General features: G+C 40.7%; 1 protein-coding gene across 3 annotated transcripts in view; it reads right to left on the reverse strand.

Moving 5' to 3' along the window:
• Positions 1-10,531, reverse strand: part of spg (dedicator of cytokinesis spg) — a 243,224-nt gene that overhangs the window by 143,020 nt on the left and 89,673 nt on the right. The window lies entirely within an intron of this gene.

Genomic DNA, 10,531 nt, shown 5'->3' on the forward strand with positions numbered 1-10,531 from the left:
TTGGGCGATTTTTAGCAAGCATTCCCGTGTCGTTTAAGGTTTTAAAGACTTTCATCCACGTTTCAAAGGTTGTTTTGGCGTTTGTAAGGTCAGCTTAGGCGGTTTTCACCCTTTTCGTATTATATTTAAAAAAAAACATATGCTGGTTGAAGAAGTTTTTAAGGCAATTTTAGAGGGGATGTTGGTGGTTGGAGGGCAAAAGGTCTAAGGAAATCATCGAATGGAAAATATGTGAAATAAATAAAGCGTTGAATGTACAATAGGTCCAATGCATTTTTAAGAGACAAAAGGTCTAATGGACAAAAGGTTGAATGAAATTTTAAGGGACAATAGGTCTAATAAAATTTAAAGGAAAAAACTACGATTGGCAACAGGACGAATTCAGTGCAGTGAGTGTGTTAGTATTCAAAACACAGGAATACAGAATTTAATACTTTCGACTTCTTCGCAGTCCACATCTACCTGGAGCTATTTCTAGAAAGCTCCTCTTCCTTGTCTCTACTGCTGGCGCTGCTTGGCATTAGAAAGGCAGGCAGTGAATTTAGTATGTACAACTAATATGCCGTAAATGCTACGCGTGACACTGACAACATTGTGCAATAAAATCTTATTCGTGTCAGACTACCAAAATCTTTATATCGCATTGCTGATTTGTGGAGTAGTGTTAAGATATATTCAGCCTGGTGTTAATCAGCTTTGTTAACCTTAAATCAACCAATAACCAACTTACTGTTTAGCCTAAATTCTTGCTTGGGTAACTTCAGGTGTTGATTCTAACCTCTACAAACACCCCACAGAACCAACCTGATCCTGCCCATGAGGCGAATCTCCACCGACTACCGTAGATCCCCAAACAGACCATCCGCTTTTAGCTGATGCCCCCCCCCCCCCCCCCCCCAAAACCCCAACCACGACAGCGAACCGTCTGTCTTGCTGGGTTGCACCGCACGACTTCTCTCCTTGCGGCGGTCAACCGGTCGGACGGTGTGTGTTCTCCTCGGACAAGTTTTTCGCGAAAGTTGAACTGCACATAGCACGGAATGCGAATGCGAAGAGTACAACGACAACGACGACGACGACTACAACGACACACAAGTCGTGGTCGTTCGAAAGGCTCTGCGCAGCCACAGAGCTCGATTTTGCAGCATGGCTGGACGGACGGTGGAACGGAACTGACGGCGAAGGCGGGGAGTATAAAGATCAACCAAGATCAACCGCGCTCTACCGGAGCCCCACCGCTCGCTCGCTCGGTCGTCGTTTGGTGGTAGCAAGGTAGGTAGCTCCACAGCAGCCTTATAAAGTAAACGTATATTATGAAAATGGTTAAATACAGTAGTTGGGTGGAGGGCTTCGTGTGCAACGAGATCGAGGTGAAACCAAAAGGTGAGGAATTTGCTCCCATATAAGTCAGCAGGCTCTCAAGGAGGGCGGAGTCCGACACTTTGCTCCCTAGCGATCACGAAGCGGTCCGTCAACTGCGGGCAACATTGCGTATAGGCTTCTGATGGATTCAGATCACGCCATACGCATCTATACCACAAACAAATCAAGTTCCTATCTTTACAACCAGGGCAATTTGGGTGATGGATTCGCGTCGACGTCGACGACCGACCTGAAAACAGAGCACACAAACAACACAAAACGCGTAAATATGCAAATTCTGTCTGGCCGTCCGCGCCCGTTGTGTGAACCCTTTTCCAGCGGGCTGACACCTGCGGCAACTGATCCGTTGATCGCAGCGGAACATGATCTCATCTAACTCGCGGGACGGTCACGTCCATCAACGTGCTCCAAAAAACAACATAAATAAAGCTCGCAAAAAAAAAATGGTCAGAATTCGAAGAACCAACGAAAACTAGTTCGAATCTGGTCCTCTCTAGTCTGTCTGTCTGACTGTCTTGTTTATAGGCCTGTAGGCTATAGATCAGTCACGGTGACTGTTTTTTTACATTCGTTCACACGCACAATGTGCGTCAACCGTGGATGGCGCACACGGCAGACAGAACAAGGGGAATTGTTAAGGCGAACATGTGCTACCAGTGTTAACGTGGCGTAGCTTCGCAGCATCCAGTTTAAGAGGGGAGGACGAGGGGGGATGGAGGAACGCGCTGTAGAAGTAGAACTCGTTTCGATCATTGTATGCTGATTAGATTATTACTATTCATGTTCTGGGGATAATCCCGTGCATAAGCACACACACACACATTCACATCTGCACGGAGCTCACGGGAGAGGTTCTAAGGGATCTCCGTTCCTAGAGGATTGGGCCGGAACTCAAACGAAGGTGCACTCACGCGGGTGACCCCTTCGGACCCTGGTGCCATGGTTTGTGATCTAATGAGAGTTACTGGGATAGAATCCTTGCGTCAATTGGTAAATGCTCAAGCATGAAGAGATAAGAGATAGACAACTAACTGACGAATACAGTGCCTTCACGTTTTTGACAAAAAGTCGTCAAAAATCAGGAAGTTTTAGCGTGGGTTTTTTTTTTTCATTATAATTATAGCAATTTCCATATATTTAAACTTCAAAGGGCCAGTGCAGTATGAGTTCGCTCCAAATAAACTTCAATTTTGGGAGAATGATCAGAACTTGATTTAGAATCGGCTGGTGGAGCAACATCGATATTTTGAACCTAATGCATATTCACTCCAACCTTTTTCAACGACCATTATTTTTTACGAAAAAAAAATCGTATTAAAGACATTTTTAATTGTTTGTTATGCACAGTCATTCACATTTGAGCTAAAACTCGACCATTATGAAAGGCGTAATTTTTTTCAAAATGGCACAGTAGATATTTTTTAACAAATCTTAACTTGACGAATCTAGAACCGCACTACCGTTCATACTGGCGATAACGCTCTTATAAGACAACGAAATCTCACCCCAATCTCCTCCCCTGATCCTATCCTTCGACAATGTACCCCTCTTATCTCGGGTAAGCCGCGAGTATTTGGAAATCATTGGCTCCGTAAAGCTAACGCGATTGAGCCTTCCAAATAAACGAACTAAATAAATAAAAAAAAAACAGATCTTAACTCGAAAACAAAACATAAAATCAAAATGACATCTGAGACAAAGTTGCAGGAAAAAATAGTTCTATTTCTGGAAAAAAGATATACACGGTAAAAAAATCGTGTAATTTTTAGTAAAAAAAAAAACAAAAAAGTGATCAAAACTTAAATAACAAAAAAATAGCTCTTCAATATTTCTTGAATACTTTTCGTTCAGAAGCTTAGGAAAAAATGTTATCTTCCGTAAAATTACCTAAAATCATAAAGGGTGATACGGTCAAAATTTGTTCAAGGGAAAACGCGTGTAAATCGGTGAAATCATTTATTTAAAAAATCAAATTAAATTTCTTTTTCAAGTTCAATTAGTATAAAATTCAGGAAAAATATTCAGTTAGGCTTCCGCTTTTCCAAATCCGAATTGCCGGGCCTTACGCTTGACTCATGCCATCAGATTTTGTACAGCCACCTTGTCCACCTTCTTCGCCGCAGAAAGCCAGTTTGCCTTGAACTGCTGCTCGCCCTTAGCAGTTTTTTGGTCTTCTTTAGGTTCCGCTTGACAATAGCCCAGTATTTCTCAATTGGGCGGAGCTCTGGTGTGTTGGGAGGGTTCTTGTCCTTGGGAACCACCTGCACGTTGTTGGCGGCGTACCACTCCATGGCCTTTTTACCGTAATGGCAAGATGCCAAATCCGGCCAAAACAGTACGGAACAACCGTGTTTCTTCAGGAAAGGCAGCAGACGTTTATTCAAACACTCTTTCACGTAAATTTCTTGGTTGACAGTCCCGGAAGCTATGAAAATGCTGCTTTTCAAGCCACAGGTACAGATGGCTTGCCAAACCAGATATTTCTTTGCGAACTTTGACAGTTTCATGTGCTTGAAAACATCTGCTACCTTTCCCCTTCCTTTTGCCGTATAAAACTTGCTGCTTGTAGTCGGCTTTGACGTACGTTTCGTCGTCCATTACCACGCAGTCAAACTTCGTCAGCATCGTCGTGTACAGCCTCCGGGATCGCGCTTTGGCCGTCGTATTTTGTTTATCATCGCGATTTGGAGTCACTACCTTCTTGTAAGTCGATAGTCCGGCTCGTTTTTTAACTTGATGCACGGTTGTAGACGATACACCCAGCTTATTTGCGGCATCTCGGAGAGAGAGGTTAGGGTTTCGCTTGAAACTACCGGCAACTCTCTTTGTCGTCTCAGCGGCTTCCGGTTTTCGATTTCCCCCCGATCCAGACTTCCTGGCTGTCGACAAACGTTCCCCAAACACTTTAATTACATTTGTAACGGTTGATTTGGCAACTTTAAGCGATTTTGCCAACTTTGCGTGAGAGTAGCTCGGATTTTCACGATGCGCGAGCAAAATTTTGATACGCTGCTCTTCTTGCTTGGACGGCATTTTGACAACTGAAGAGTGAATTCCAAAATCAAAATAGGAGCAACATTCTACACGCACACACCTTCAAAATGAGGGGTGTTCAGGTTTTTTAAATGCAAAATTGAAAGAAATACGTCAAGTTGATAATGACCAAATTTTGACCGTATCACCCTTTAGAACAACAACTTTTGAAAAACAATATTCAACTTTTAATTTAAATAATTTTTCTGCAAATTTGTGCACAGAAAACAATTTTTTAGATTTGTAGAAACGTTTTCGTTGCAGAAATTAATAAACGGAATGTTCAAAAATTTACCAAAAGTTGTTGTTCTATGATTTTTGTTAATTGTTAAGTGTTCAACTTGAAACTTTTACAAGAAATAATTTTTCATAAGCTTATTGATGAAAAATATTCAAAAATATTGAAGAGAGTCATTTTTTGATATTTAAATTTTTAGCACCATTATGGATTTTTCAACCAAGATTACTAGAATTTTTTTACTGTGGATATTTTTCCATCGACTTAGTCTCGGACGTCGTTTTGATTTAAAGGTGGAGATTCGGAGTTAAGATTTGTTGAAAAATATCGAATACGCCATTTTGAAATTTTTAACGAGATACAAATTAGCTGATTATATTTGTTCAAATGTGAATGATCGACCATAACAAGCAATTTAGAAAACTTTTAATTTTGTCGAACCTCTTAACGGAATCCCTTTATGAAGAGCTTTGAGTGTGTTGATTTATTTCCTTTTAATTCCGATATAATTGCTTATCTTTTGACAGATACACGTATTTCGTCTACTACTCGCCGACTTCATCAGTGCCAAGTGGTGTTGAGTACTTGGCACTGATGACAAGCAAGTAATAGACGAAATACGCGTATCTGTCAAGAGGCAAACAATTATAACGGAATTAAAAGGAAATAAATCAACACACTCAAAGCTCTTCAATTTAGCAAAGTTTCATGCAAATCGGAGAAGGTCGAGCCTGAAACTATTTGGCCTGGAACTGCTCTTTTGAATTGCTCAATATCTCGGTATTATTTCAAGATAGTCACTTCAAATGTTTTGCAAAATTTGGAGTACGAGTCAAAGGTCATTCATGATGACCATGAACGGCTATAAATTTCTTCCATTAGATGGCAACACTGCTCGGGTAGAACCTAATGAAAGCCCAATTTCTCGGGATCGTTTCTAGATACCAACTTCGAATGTTCAGTAAAGTTGGAGTATCAATCAACCACCTTCCGGGGTTGCAATTAACGATTTAAAAATTCAACCAGTAGAAGGCATCACTGCTCGAGAGTATAATCAAATACAACTCAATATCGCGGTATCTTTTCAAGGTAGTGACTTCAAATCTACATAAACATTTCAAAAGGTCCTATCTGCATTGATCGATTCTCTTCATCGACTTTCTCTTTCGTCAATAACTGAGCTGCAAAACCTTTCCCTGTTGTATTTGACGTTTTGGACGCTAGATAAGAACCTCCTTTATCAAACTATGGGGTAGAACTAGCGCGAAATCTCTTTGCATAGCAGTGGTTATGAAAAGAGAAAGTCGATGAAGAGGATCGATCAAAGCAGATCGGACAATTTGAAATGTTCATCGAGAAATGTTTACCAAAGTTAGAGAATATGTGTCAAGAGCCATCCAGGTTTTCCATACATGGCTCAGAATTACGCTGTGATATGGCAACACTGAAGAATAGAACCAATAGAAGCAAATCTCGATTACTTTTCGAATGGACGTAGCAGCTTTTGTAAACAATGCATTTGATTGTCAATTTGGCGTAACTGGGTTGCTCGTCCACGTATGCTAACACTACCATCAGATAGGGGATTTTTTTTACCGACCTGATAGTGGTTTAGTATGCAAGGGCCAGCTACCATTTACGCCAAATCGGCAATCAAATGCATTGTTTACAAAAGCTGATACGTCACTTCCAAAAATTAATCGAAAAATAGATCTCAACATCTCAGTTTCGTTTCTAAATACCGACATTGAATGCTCAATAAAGTTGAAGTATAAGTCAAGAGCCAGTCAGCGGTGCCATAAATGACTCGAAATGCTGTCAGTAGATGGCAACACTTGGGGCCTCCCTTAGCTCAGTGCACAAAGGCGCAGCTACAAAGCAAGACCATGCTGGAGGTGGCTGGGTTCGATTCCCGGTCCGGTCTAGCTATGTTTCGGGTTGGAAAATTTCTCGACTTCCCTGGACATAGAGTACCAGGGCATTGTACTTGCCACACAATTATACCAATGCAAAAATGGTACAGGTATCGAAAGCTCTCAATTAATAACTGTGGAAGTGCATCTAGAACACTAAGTTGAGAGCACGCAATAAGCTAAAATGCGATAAGCATTTAGCTTGAAATGCGAAGAAGAAGAAGACGAAGAAGAGGAGTAAGAAGAAGATGGCAACACTGCTCGGGTAGAATCAATTAAAGCACAATATCTCGATATCGTTTCAAGATAGCGACTTCGATTGTTCAGAAAACTTGAAGTATGGTTCAAGAGCCAGTGAGGCTTGCCCTCAATGATTCTAAACTCTGAAATGGCATCACAGATAGAGTAAATCCAAATGAAGCACACTTTTTCGATATCGTTTCAAGATGACGACTTCGAATGTTCAGCAAAGTTGATGTATGAGTCAAGAGCCAGCCAGTGAATGTTTGAAATTCAGCCAGTAGATGGCATCACTGCTCAAGTAGAATAAAATATAACTCATAATCACTTTATCGTTTGAAGGCAGCCATTACACGCCAAATGGCAAATCGGAAAAACTTAACCTTCATAAACAATTACGCAAAGTTTCATGCAAAACGGAGAAGGACGAGTTTTTCCGATGCGTCATTTGACGTGGAACTACTCTATCTGTCAATTAGGAAAATACTGAATCACTTTAGGAAAGTTAGGAATCACTTCGAAAACAGATTGAAACGCTGCATACAATTTTGGCATCACTTCGGAATGTACTGAATCACTTCAGAAATGTTTTCAATCCTATATCACTTCGGAATCATTTTTAACCACTTTGGAAAGTACTGAAAAACTAAGAAAAGTTTGGTATTAGTTCAGAATTCACTGAATCACTTCAGAAAAGCTTGGAATTACATTGGAAAGCACCGAATCATTTCAGAAGAGTAAGTACTAACTTCTGCAAGTTCGAATCATTTCAGAAAGAACTGAATCATTTTATAAAAGTGTGAAATCGCTTCAGAGACTACTGAATCAGTTCATAAAAATTTGGAATCACTTAAGAAATTACTGAATCACTTCAGCAAATTTTGGAATCACATTGGAAAGTACTGAATCATTTCAGAAGAGTATGTAATAACTTCTGCAAGTGCTGAATCATTTCAGAATGAACTAAATCATTTTGTAAAAGTGTGAAATCGCTTCAGAAACTACTGAATTAGTTCATAAAAATTTGGAATCACTTAAGAAATAACTGAATCACTTCAGAAAATTTTGGAATTACATTGGAAAGTACTGAATCATTTCAGAAGAGTATGTTATAACTTCTGGAAGTTCTGAACCATTTAAGAAAGAACTGAATCATTTTGTAAAAGTTTGAAATCGCTTCAGAAACTACTGAATCAGTTCCAGAAAGTATGTTATCACTTACGCAAGTACCAAATTACTTCAAAAAAATGGAGATTCATTTAAGAAAAGCTGAATCAATTTAGAAATGTTCGGAATTACTGAACCACTTAAGAAAAGTTCGAAATCACTTCGGAAAGTACTGAATCAATTCATAATTAATTACTTTCCAAAGTAATTCCAGACATTTGTGAAGTGGTTTAGCACTTTCCGAAATGATTCCGAACATCTCTGAAATGATTCAGTGCTTTCCGAAGTAATTCCGAACTTTTCTGAAGTGATTCAATACTTCTGAAGTGAATTCAAACATTTATGGAGTGATTCACTACTTTCCGAAGTGATTTCGAATCGTTCTGAAGTGCATCAGTACTTTCCAAACATGGTTGATGAGATTCCGCTCTATTTCAGTATACACGAGAAATGTTGCCATCTCTCGGTTGAATTTGGAATCAGTGATGGCAATCCTGGATGGTTCTTGACTCACATTCCAAATTTGGGCTTTCATGAAATGATACCAAATATTTGAGCTCTACTTCATTATACTCAAGCAGTGTTGCCATCTACCTGCAGAATTGTTTATCATTCATAGCAACTCTGACGGGCTCTTGACCCATACTCCAACTTTGCTAAATACTTGAAATCATTACTTTGGAATGATACCGATTTTTTATTTATATCTTTATTAAGGAGACTTTCAGCCGTTGGCTGGCTCGTCTCCGAATATGATACCGATGTACAGCAATTCCATGGAAAAAAAACAGAACTAGAGTAACCGCACCAATAGCGGAGATACGTTAGTGCCTTTATGTGTTCCTATGGTGGCTTGTGGAGACTTTGCACTAACGAAGGGGGTTACGGCAAGGTGATGGACTTTCGTGTCTGCTATTCAACATCGCATTAGAAGGGGTGATCAGAAGAGCTGGGATAGACACAAGTGGCACGATTTTCAGGAAGTCCATCCAGTTACTAAGCTTCGTCGATGACATCGACATCATGGCACGGAACTTTAATACGATGGCGGAGAGGTACATCAGATTGAAGGCTGAAGCTAGGCGGATTGGACTTGCCATCAACACATCGAAGACAAAATACATGAAAGAAAGAGGTTCTAGGGAAGACAATGTTAGCCTCCCACCCCGCGTTCAGATTGACGGTGACGAAATTGAGGTGGTCGACGAGTTTGTGTATTTGAACTCACTGGTGACCGCCGAAAATGATACCAGCAGAGAAATTCAAAGGCACATTATGGCAGGGAATCGTGCCTACTTTGGACTCCGGAGGACGCTCCGTTCGAATAAAATTCGCCGCCGCACGAAGTTGACTATCTACAAGACGCTGATTAGACCGGTGGTCCTCTAAGGCCACTATACCTGGACTATGCTGGTGTTTTCGACCGGAAGGTGTTGCGTACCATCTACGGTGGAGTGCAGATGGATGACGGAACGTGGAGGAGGCGAATGAACCACGAATTGCACAAGCTGCTGGGAGAACAATTGTCCACATTGCAAAAATTGGGCGACTACGGTGGGCTGGGCACGTCGTAATAATGCCGTACGACGACCCATTGAAAATGGTTCTTGAAAGCGACCCAACAGGAACAATAAGAAGAGGCGCGCAGCGGGCAAGGTGGATCGAACAAGTAGAAGGCGACCAGCGGACCCTTCGCAGACTACGAGGCTGGCGAAGTGTAGCCATGGATCGAGTAGAGTGGAGACGACTTCTTCGGACAGCAGAGGACAACAAGGTCTTAGTCTGATTGCTAAGGTAAGTCAGTATTGGTGCGTTTACCCGTATTTTTTTTTTATAATTTCGACCTTTCTGAGTTAGGCTGGTCCAAAAAATCGTCACTTTTGCCGGTATACCCAAATTTGAAAATCCATAACTTTTTAACTACTGGATCAATTTTTGATCTTTTTTTCAGCAAATGAACGGTATTAGGACTACCTATAAGAAATATGAAACTGTAGGCGATTTGAGATTTGTTTTCCGTACGGCACCTTCAAAATAGGGTTGCTTGTAGTTCCCAATCGCTTCCAGTGGAACCGTTTTCGTAGTCGGAATCTGCACTCTGGGCGATTGTTATCTTTCTCGACCATGATCTGCCAATAGCATTCCAATTTTGCAGGAACCACTCCAAAATCAGTCAAAATTAGACCGAGAGTATGCGGGTTTAAAAAACATCCATTTTGGAGCATCGGTGTCAGAAGCTCGGTCTGGATGTTCCACAAATTTGCACCAAATAAGCCAATTGGACCGCCGCTAAAGACGCCCTTAAGCTGGGTTTAGACAGGGCAAGTCAATTGATCAAGTCAGTTGAATTCAACTGACTAAAACGCGGATTGAACGTGTAAACCATGCCATTCAACTGACTTGATCAACTCACTTGAATTGAAATTTTTTTAACCAAGCTCAATTTTCAAGCCAATTGAATTCAAATGAGTTGATCATTTGACTTGCCTAGTCTAAACCCAGCTTTACTGTACCCTTTTTTGAAATTTCTAGCTCCATAATCTTTAACAGTTGTCTA

This window comes from Ochlerotatus camptorhynchus, unplaced genomic scaffold (genome assembly GCF_037179485.1).
Source record: "Ochlerotatus camptorhynchus isolate MF236.1 unplaced genomic scaffold, CSIRO-AGI_Acam_v1.1 ptg000185l, whole genome shotgun sequence".
Classification (NCBI taxonomy): Eukaryota; Metazoa; Arthropoda; class Insecta; order Diptera; family Culicidae; genus Ochlerotatus; species Ochlerotatus camptorhynchus.